Source organism: Oncorhynchus nerka, unplaced genomic scaffold (assembly GCF_034236695.1).
Source record: "Oncorhynchus nerka isolate Pitt River unplaced genomic scaffold, Oner_Uvic_2.0 unplaced_scaffold_5888, whole genome shotgun sequence".
In the NCBI taxonomy this organism is placed as follows: domain Eukaryota; kingdom Metazoa; phylum Chordata; class Actinopteri; order Salmoniformes; family Salmonidae; genus Oncorhynchus; species Oncorhynchus nerka.
Window position 1 is genome coordinate 1 of NW_027035425.1, and position 9916 is coordinate 9916.

Consider the following 9916-nt stretch of genomic DNA (forward strand, 5'->3'; position numbering starts at 1 on the left):
TGGCCAGATAATTTAAATACATTTAAATGCATAAATTTAAAGTAGTAAGTTCGGTGTCGTGGCTCCTGATGTTGCTTACTCAATTTAGAACACAGAAGTACAAATCGTGAGGTCAACTTATTTTTCTTCTCGATGAGGTTTAACTTCTTCCTCGATGAGGTTTAACGGCGGTTGGCATCCAATAAATGTTTCATTACTGAACATTTAGTAGACCGGAGTACAACTCCCTTATACTTTGCTTGAAAACATATAAATAAATAAACTATTACCCTAACATCTAACACTACACTCACAATTTAAAAAATAAATAACATAGTAATAAAAAATAATAATAGTAATTTTGTGACCCCAGAGAGTCAGGACACCCGTTTAACGTCCCAGCTGAAAGACAGTGACGCTACATAGGGCAATCACTGCCCTGGGGGTATTGGGATATTTTTTAGACCAGAGGAAAGAGTGCTCCTACTGGCCCTCCAACACCATCCAGCAGCATCTGATCTCCCATCTAGGGACCGACCAAGACCAACTCTGTTTAGCTTCAGAAGCAGCCAGCAGTGGGATGCAGGGTGGTATGCTGACGTCAAGTCTCGCACACACCCAAAACCTGCAGCTGCCACCACAACCTACATTTTGTGACTTTACGTTCCATCCTGCAGTACAGTTGACAACCATTACTATAAATTCTAAAATCCAATCTTACTGAAATATAAACTCAGCAAAAAATAAACGTCCCTTTTTCAGGACCCCGTCGCTCAAAGATCCGTAAAACTCATGCTGCAAGGAGGCATGAGGATTTTCAGATGTGGCCATGGCACAACATTGAATGCCCGTACTGTAAGACGCCAAGACAGCGCTACAGGGAGGCAGGTCGGACAGCTGATCGGTCTCTGTAACGGATGTGAAACGGCTAGCCAGTTAGCGGTGGTGTGCGCCTAAACAACGTCACTTGCTCTGAGACCTTGAAGTTCCCTTGCCTTGCAAGGGCCGCGGCTTTTGTGGAGCGATGGGTAACGATGCTTCGTGTGACTGTTGGATGTGTGCAGAGGGTCCTTTCAGTTGCCCGCGCCGTATGGGCGAAAAGGTCCAAAGTTATACTGTTACACTCGCAGTGGCAGTCCACGGCTGTCATAACACCTGCACAGGATCGGCACATCCGGGAACATCACACCTGCTGGACAGGTACAGGATGGCAACAAACAACTGCCCGAAATGTTACACCAAGAACGCACAATCCCTCCATCAGTTCTCAGATTGTCCATTATACGCTGAGAGAGGCTGGGACTGAGGGCTTGTAGGCCCCGTTGTAAGGCAGGTCCTCACCAGACATCACCGCAACAACTTTGTCTATGGGCACAAACCCACCATCGCTGGACCAGACAGGACTGGCAAAAAGTGCCTTTGGAGCACTGGGTCTGTGGAGGGTCTGAGCTTGGTCAGCATCAACTGACTGATCTTGTTGTCATTGCAGGCAATCTCAACGCCATGCTACAGGAAGACATCCTCCTCCTCATGTGGTACCCTTCCTGCAGGCTAATCCTGACATGACCCCTCCAGCATGACAATGCCACCAGCCATACTGTTCGCTCTGTGCTTGATTTCCTGCAAGACAGGAATGTCAGTGTTCTGCCATGGCCAGTGAAGAGCCCGGATCTCAATCCCATTGAGCAAGTCTGGGACCTGTTGGATCGGGAGGGCAGGGCTAGGGGAACATTCCTCCCAGAAATGTCTGGGAATTTGCAGGTGCCTTGGTGGAAGAGTGGGTAACATTCAAGGTAAGAACTGGCAAATCTGGCGCAGTCCATAAGGAGGAGATGCACTGAAGTACATAATGCAGCAGGTGGCCACACCAGATACTGACTGTTACTTTAGATTTTGACCCCCTTGTTCAGGAACATATTATTCAATTTCTGTTACTCACATGTCTGTGGAACTTGTTCAGTTTATGTCTTAGTTGTTGAATCTTATGTTCATACAAATATTTACACATGTTAAATTTGCTGAAAATAAACACACTTGTCAGTGAGAGGACATTTTTTTTTGCTGAGTTTATATAATTTGTTGGCCTATCCCCTCTGTACTGTACAGATCTACTACTCACACCACTCCTCTCAGATCTCACCTTGACCCATCTTCCTCTTACTTTCTTCACTGCCTCAGCATATGACAACTTCCTTACTTCTAATCCTGAAACCTCAACCTGCTTCTTACATGGGACATTTTTGATCCCCATCCCCATGGGCACCCCTAAAATTAACACATACCACTACATCCCCAAAATTCGACACCTGTAACAACGTAATGTATTCGGCACAAAAGCTTGTATGCGATAACTTATATATCCTAACATCACTTTGTCGGGCAAAGACATAACATCAACATTTTAAAAACAGACAACGATTCTGTTTCAGCACTCACCCCACCCTGTTTGGCGAATGCATCAAACAACGTATGTATCACAAAGACCGAATCTTCCTTTCTGTGTTGGTCAACTTTTACATTTACCTCTACCCCAGTTACCACTCCTTTCATTGGCGCCTTTTTCTTTTTGAGAGTAAAACAATTCACATCTCTTTCCCTCATTCGGCTTAATGCGTGAGCGCCTGCTCCCCTCTGACCAGCTGAAAACAAACTATTAACACAAGACCACTTGGTTAACTCCCATTGATTCCACAGCACCCAACTCTGTTTTCTCCTGAAACCACAAATGGATCAGCCAAAAGGCATCAGGCGTCAACGATCAACTGACTGAAGGGCGTCCCTGTTGGGAGCCTGCACAATGACGTAGGTTTCAAAGTACTCCGTCAGCCAGTAGATGGCAGTAAATATATTTTTTCTTTTTCTCCCCCAAAGACATGACAGAATAAGAAAATAAAGCCTTCCGCTTTTGGAGTGTCCTTTGATATTTTTCCTGAACGTTACTTAAAAAATATCATAATATTTCAGTTCTAGAGTTGATTATTCGTAACTTTGTTGCTAGGGGAGAGTTGTTCATGTTCTATTTTAAGTTTGGGAAATTGAAAGATGTCTGCCTTGTTTGATGGAACACTTGGGGTATCTGTACTTTACTACTGTCACGTGTGCACCTCTCCAGCCTCTAGGTCATCAGGCTGCTCATTATGGCACACACTGTCACCATCGTTGCTGTGCACTTACATCATCAGACTCACCTGGACTCCATCATCTCCTTGATTACCTGCCCCTATATGTCACTCCCTTTGGTTCCGTCTCCAGGTGTTTCTGTTTTCATGTCTGTGCGTTGTTTGTGTTTCGTATAATGTTCTGTTTATTTATTAAATATTCACTCCCAATACTTGCTTCCCGACTCTCAGCACGCACATTGTAACTACTTTTATTATTGATATTTTTCCAACTTTGACCTAACTACATTCCTAAGTGAAAATAATGTACTTTTACTCCATATATTTTCCCTGACACCCAAAAGTACTCGTTACATTTTGACACAAAAATGGTCCAATTCACACACTTATCATGAGAAGGTCCCTGGTCATCCGTACTGCCTCTGATCGGCGGACTCACTAAACACAAATGCTTTGGTTGTAGGAGTGTGCCCTGGCTATCGGTCAACAAAAAGAAACAAGAAAATTGCTTAATATGAAGAATTTTAAATGGTTTACTTTTACTTTTGATACTTAAGTACATTGAGCAATTCCCATTTACATCTGATACATCTGTCTATAAGGTTCCCCAGTTGACAGTCCATGTCAGAGCAAAAATCAAACAAGATTCTCTGGTCTGATGAAACCAAGATTGAACTCTTTGGCCTGAATGCCAAGCGTCACGCCTGGGAGGAAACTGCACCATCCCTACGGTGAAGCATGGTGGTGGCAGCATCATGGGGTGGGATGTTTTTCAAATGGCAGGGACTGGGAGACTAGTCAGGATCGAGGCAAAGATGAACAGAGCAAAGTACAGAGCTATCCTTGATGAAAACCTGCTACAGAGCGCTCAGGACCACAGACTGGGGTGAAGGTTCACCTGACAACAGGACAACGATCCCACACAGCCAAGACAACACAGGAGTCAAGTCTCAGAATGTCCTTGAGTTGCCCAGCCAGAGCCCGGACTTGAACCCGATGAACATCTCTAGAGAGACCTGAATATAGCTGTGCAGCGACGCTCACCATCCATTCTGAGCAGATATTTGTGAAGGTCTGCAGAGAAGAATGGGAGAAACTCCCTAATCCAGGTGTGCCAAGTGTCTTGACTGTCCTGATCAGGTCAGGTTACAGGAGACCACACCCTACAGATTATCTCTCAACCCCAACAGAGGAGGAGAGATCTAGGGTTCTGAAAGATGTGGGGTTTTATGACCCTCACGCACCTGGTAAATCTCAGGCCACAGACAAATTCCTTTGTCCTGTTACTAAGGAGAACCAGCCTCAGAACATTAAACATGAAATAAATGGACTTTGGAACAATGGTTTCTGTCAGCCACAATGGTGGTCATGACATTAGATGAATATGAAAATGTATGTCATTTTTGTTTTGTTATAAAAGGTTAATAGATGACGTTGTTACGCCCACTTCTGACCCAATGGTATAAAACCTGTGAGTAAAGAATTTACAGACAAGACTACGTGACCCAAGCTGCAGCCAAGGTCTAAAAAGTTAACGAACCCAAAACGCAACGCAAGTTTGAAGACAGAGAAATCTTTTTCTACCCAAGCTACGGTTGAGTAGCTGTGTCTAAGCGGGTGAATTCAAGTCGAACCACCCAGCCTCCATCTCCCATCGAATCGTGGTATCTACACTGTTTCATTCCTATGCTGTGCACTCTGAGCTACAGAGCTGTCTCATAGGTGAGACCCGGGTCCGTGCAGATTCACGGACTATACGACGTTCAGAACGAGGTTGTTGAGGTAACTGGTTAATTAGCGGCTGTTGTAAAATCGATATTCTGATATTCTTTGAGTTAATTTGGGAAATAGAAACTCAATAAAAACTAGTTTTTCCATGGTGCCCCAGGTTAATGAGTTAATAATTGCTTGATTCAGTTAATCACGCAATAAGAAACTTTAATCATTCGATGAGCAACAGTCGTCACATTAACTAATACAACACAAGCTTGTAGCGTCATACCAAAGAAGACTCGAGGATGTAATCGCAGCCAAAGAGCTTCAACAAAGTACTGAGTAAAGGGTCTGAATACTTATGTAAATGTCATATTTCAGTTGTTTATTTTAAATACATTTGCAAAAATGTCTAAAAACCTGTTTTTGCTTTGTCATTATGGGGCAGGTGTGGAGATTGAGGGGGAAAACAATTTATTCCATTTAGAATAAGGCTGTAATGTCAATTAAGTGTTTTTAAGTCAAGGGGTCTGAATACTTTCGAATGCACTATACACGTTCGACTCAGGCGGAGTCACCTCCTTGTATTCTAAGATAAATAATCAGTCTCTGTTTCTGGACAGGAACTGAGTCTGTTCCTCCTCTTGGTGTTTCGTGTCCCAGCCTGAATCCGGAACCTTCTTGCTCCTCTGTGCCTTAGTTATTGGGAGTACACATTCCTACAGTCGACTGCAGTCCACTAGATAATTACACTTCTCATACACAAAGAGCTGAAACTTAACACTACCTTCATTCTCTAAGAATATAAAAGAACTATATATTCATATTAAGAGTATATAATGATATAAAACTGTAACGATATTAGACAGTGCTCTAGAACATTTATTAGGATCCATCAGCCTTAACCCCAGACACATGGCTCCTATTCAACCTCATGGAATCATTCTGGTACTCAGACTTTGTACTTTACCTGTCCCCAAACACAATGCACATCAATCATTCCAACTGACCCATAACACGATAATTACTACTGTTAGGCTAATTATACAATTATAAACAGATTCAAACGGGCTCAAGTCAAATTGTAGATTCCTCCTATATATTTATGGAGTCACTGAGTTATTTAATATCAAATCATAAAGTGCAAAATAATTCTACCCATCAACTATCTTTTTAGAGTTGGGTAGGTCAAGGGAAGGTTCTGTTTGTGCCTTTGTTTGATGGCAGCACTATTTACTGGTGTTATGTGGTCAGATGAGCTGTGCTGTGATTTTTAAATATGTTGTGGATGGGGAGGGAGGGAAGTTCATATGGAAGAAGACAGTAAAATCAGATGCATTGTTTTATAAAGGCGGAATCTTGTGTACCATGTGAACAATTCCAAAACAAACCATGACAATAAAATACACAGTCTGTGTTTAATGTGAAAGGCTGTGCACTGTTTTACAAAGATGTTCAGAACAATTTCTACTTCTGCGCAAGAGTCAACATCCAAATCCACTGAAGTTCCTTCTGGGACTTGCAGTGGGCCAACAGAGGTGTTTATTTTGTTTACTAAGACAAGTATAAGTTAAGTAGACATTTAAAAATATAAATCAAAGAGGATGTCAAGACTAAATCTACTAAGATAAAATGCTAATAAGATTCAGTTAATCAATATTTAATAAACAAACTCTTCAACTCTTTTTAAAGATGAAACACCAGTTATGATTTCAAATATTTTCAATCAAACATTTAAATAAAGTAAGAATTTGTTCAAATCCAATTTTATTGGTCACATACTCATGTGTAGCAGATGTTATTGCGGGTGTAGCAAAATGCTTGTGTTTCCAGCTGCAACAGTGCAGTAACATCTAACAACAATACTCACAATGGACACAAATCCGAAGTAAAGGAATGGAATTAAGAATATATAAATATTTGACGAGTAATGTTGAGAGGAATAGACTAAGATACAGTAGAATATACATATGAGATGAGTAATGCAAAATATGTAACATTATTAAAGTGACCAGTGTTCCATTATTAAAGTGGACAGCGATTTCAAGTCTATGTACAGTTGAAGTCGGAAGTTTACCTACACTTAGATTGGAATCATTAAAACTAGTTTTTCAACCACTCCACAAATTTCTTGTTAACAAACTATAGTTTTGGCAAGTCGGTTAGGACATCTACTTTGTGCATGCAGTCATTTTTCCAACAATTGTTTACAGACAGATCATTTCACTTATAATTGACTGTATCACAATTCCAGTGGGACAGTTTACATACACTACGTTGATTGTGCCTTTAAACAGCTTGGAAAGTTCCAGAGAATGATGTCATGGCTTTAGAAGCTGCTGATAGGCTAATTGACATCCTTTGAGTCAATTGGAGGTGTACCTGTGGATGTATTTCAAGGCCTTCCTTCAAACTCAGTGCCTCTTTGCTTGACATTATGGGACAATCAAAATAAATCAGCCAAGACCTCGGAAAGAGTGTATGTAAACTTCTGGCCCACTGGGAATGTGATGAAAGAAATAAAAGCTGAAATAATTCTATCTACTATTATTCTGACATTTCGTGTTCTTAAAATAAAGTGGTGATCCTAACCGACCTAAGACAGGGAATTTTTACTTGGATTAAATGTCAGGAATTGTGAAATGTATTTGGCTAAGGTGTATGTAAACTTCCAAATTAAAACCATTTATAGGACAGCAGCTTCTAAGGTGCTACTGATGGCTATTTAACAGTCTGATGGACTTGAGATAGAAGCTGTTTTTCAGTCTCTTGGTCACTGCTTTGATGCACCTGTTCATAATGCTGTCAGTCATTATGACGTTATACAAGCAGCATTAGATGTATCCACTTCAACCCTAACCAGGAGTAGTTCTGTGGGGTCCTTTTATTTTGTTATTTAACTAGGCCGTCCAGTTAGAACAAATTCTTATTTAGCCAAACCTAACGACGCTGGGCCAATTGTGCGCCGGTTATGATACAGCCTGGAATCGAACCAGGGTTTGTAGTGATGTCTCTAGCACTGAGATGCTGTGCCACTCGAAAGCCCTGGGTCCTTTAGACAATTTGCTTCATGATAGAAACATTAGAACTTCAGTGGAATACCATTTTATCCCATTATAAAGAGTCTACATAAATATGTTAAAACTTTAGTAGGGAAACTTCATAGGTACTTTACACCACTGCTTAAAAATTCTTGAAAGTACTACTTAAGTAGTTTTTTAGGATATCTGTACTTTACTATTTATATTTGACAACTTTTACTTCACTACATTCCTAAAGAAAATGGACGTTTTACTCCATACATTTTCCCTGACAGCCGAAAGTATTCATTACATTTTGAATGCTTAGCAGCACAAGAAAATTGTCTAATTCACACACTTATCAAGAGAACACCCCTGGTCATCCCTACTGCCTCTGATCTGGTTGACTCACTAAACACATGCTTTGTTTGTAAATGATGTCTGAGTGTTGGAGCATGCCCTGGCTACCAAAAATTAAAAACAAGAACATTATGCAGTCCAGTTCTTTCACTTTTGATACTTAAGTACATTTTATCCATGACATTTACTTTTTTATACTTCAGTATATTTAAAGCCAAATACTTTAAAACTTTTACTAAAGTAGTATTTTACTGGTGACTTTCACTTTTACTTGAGTCATTTTCTATTAAGTTATCTTAACTTTTACTCAAGTATGACAACTGGGTACTTTTCCACCACTGCTTATAAGTAACTGACAATAAAAAAAATAAAAAAAACAGCTAGTTTAGTCTAGCAGCCTGTAAGGTTATGGCCCCTCAAGGCTGTATACCTTGGAATTATAACCAGACACTTTTCCTCCTTTTGTGCTTTCAATTCATGTCTGTGGAACTATAAAAAATATTATGGAAATACTTAACCCTTCCTTCTGAAAGCCCCAGAATTATACAAGTGACGATGGCAGTACTGTAGTTAAAAAAATAATCTATTAGGCTTATTGGTGACTGGCTGCTCAGGAAGCTATTATACAGTGGGTCACTTATATTCTTCTTTTTCTTCATTCTTCTTCTTGCTTCCACCTCCAAAGATGGCCGCTGCGATACCTGCAACAGCAAGGACTCCGAAGCCCACCATTGCAGCCATTCCCACAGTTTGCACAACCTGACGAACCTGGGCAAAAAAAGACTTAACATTAATTTGAATGAATGAATGACTGACTGATTCAGAAACAGTATCACAGCATAGATGCTTTGAATGTATAACAACAAGTACACCAGTTACTCTACACTCACGTGTGTCTTGACCAAGTTGAGATTGTTATTACTACTCACAAAAATACTACGCTGAGCACAGTACAACTAGCGCTGAGCACCAGTCCACTGTACCTACCTGTCGAGACTCAGCCTTCCCATATCTCAGATCTGTGACAAAGTGCTCACAGTTTCCCCTGAAGACACAGTAGGGCATCTCCTGGTCCACATAGGCCTGGGCTTCCCTCAGTATCTCATGTGGGTCTGACCTATAATGATAATATAATACATGCCATTTAGCAAAACAACTTAAGCCGTTTTGCAGACCCTATCCTAAGCGAACTTCAGGATCATTATCTGGTCCCATGGCACCTTATTTCTACATAGTTCATTACGCCACCAGAGGCCCATGGGGTGCCATTTTGGGACCTGTGCTGTGCCCTGCCTGACCTGGTACTTCTCATCCAGCTGGTTGTTACGCACCACCGATCATGCCCCACGTCCCAGATCTCTTCCTTCTTCACCTTAGCCTGGTCACTGAGCACAGACATCATGCCAGTTGGTCTCCGCCCAGGTCCTCGGCTGGGAGCAAAAAAGAGACATGGGTGAGGGAAAGGTCTAAGGGAGGGGGCACAGGATGATCATCAGTGTCGTTGAGTTGAATGTACTTATATCTATAGTATATTGTTAAGTACACACTAAGAGTATTACTCATGAGGTAGGGCCAGGTGGAACAAAGCCATCACTAACGACAAAGCCAGTGCTGGTAGTCTTCTCTGAATATCTTCGAGATCCCTTGGTCCGTTTTCTTCAACTGAAAATAAAGAAATGATGAAACCATTAAGAATGATTTAGCAATCTGTGTATTGGCACAATG

General features: G+C 41.1%; 1 pseudogene; it reads right to left on the reverse strand.

Annotated features, from left to right (window-relative positions):
* Positions 1-8756: 8756 nt before the first annotated feature.
* LOC135566325 (phospholipase A and acyltransferase 4-like) lies at positions 8757-9621 on the reverse strand (annotated as a pseudogene).
* Positions 9622-9916: the final 295 nt, after the last annotated feature.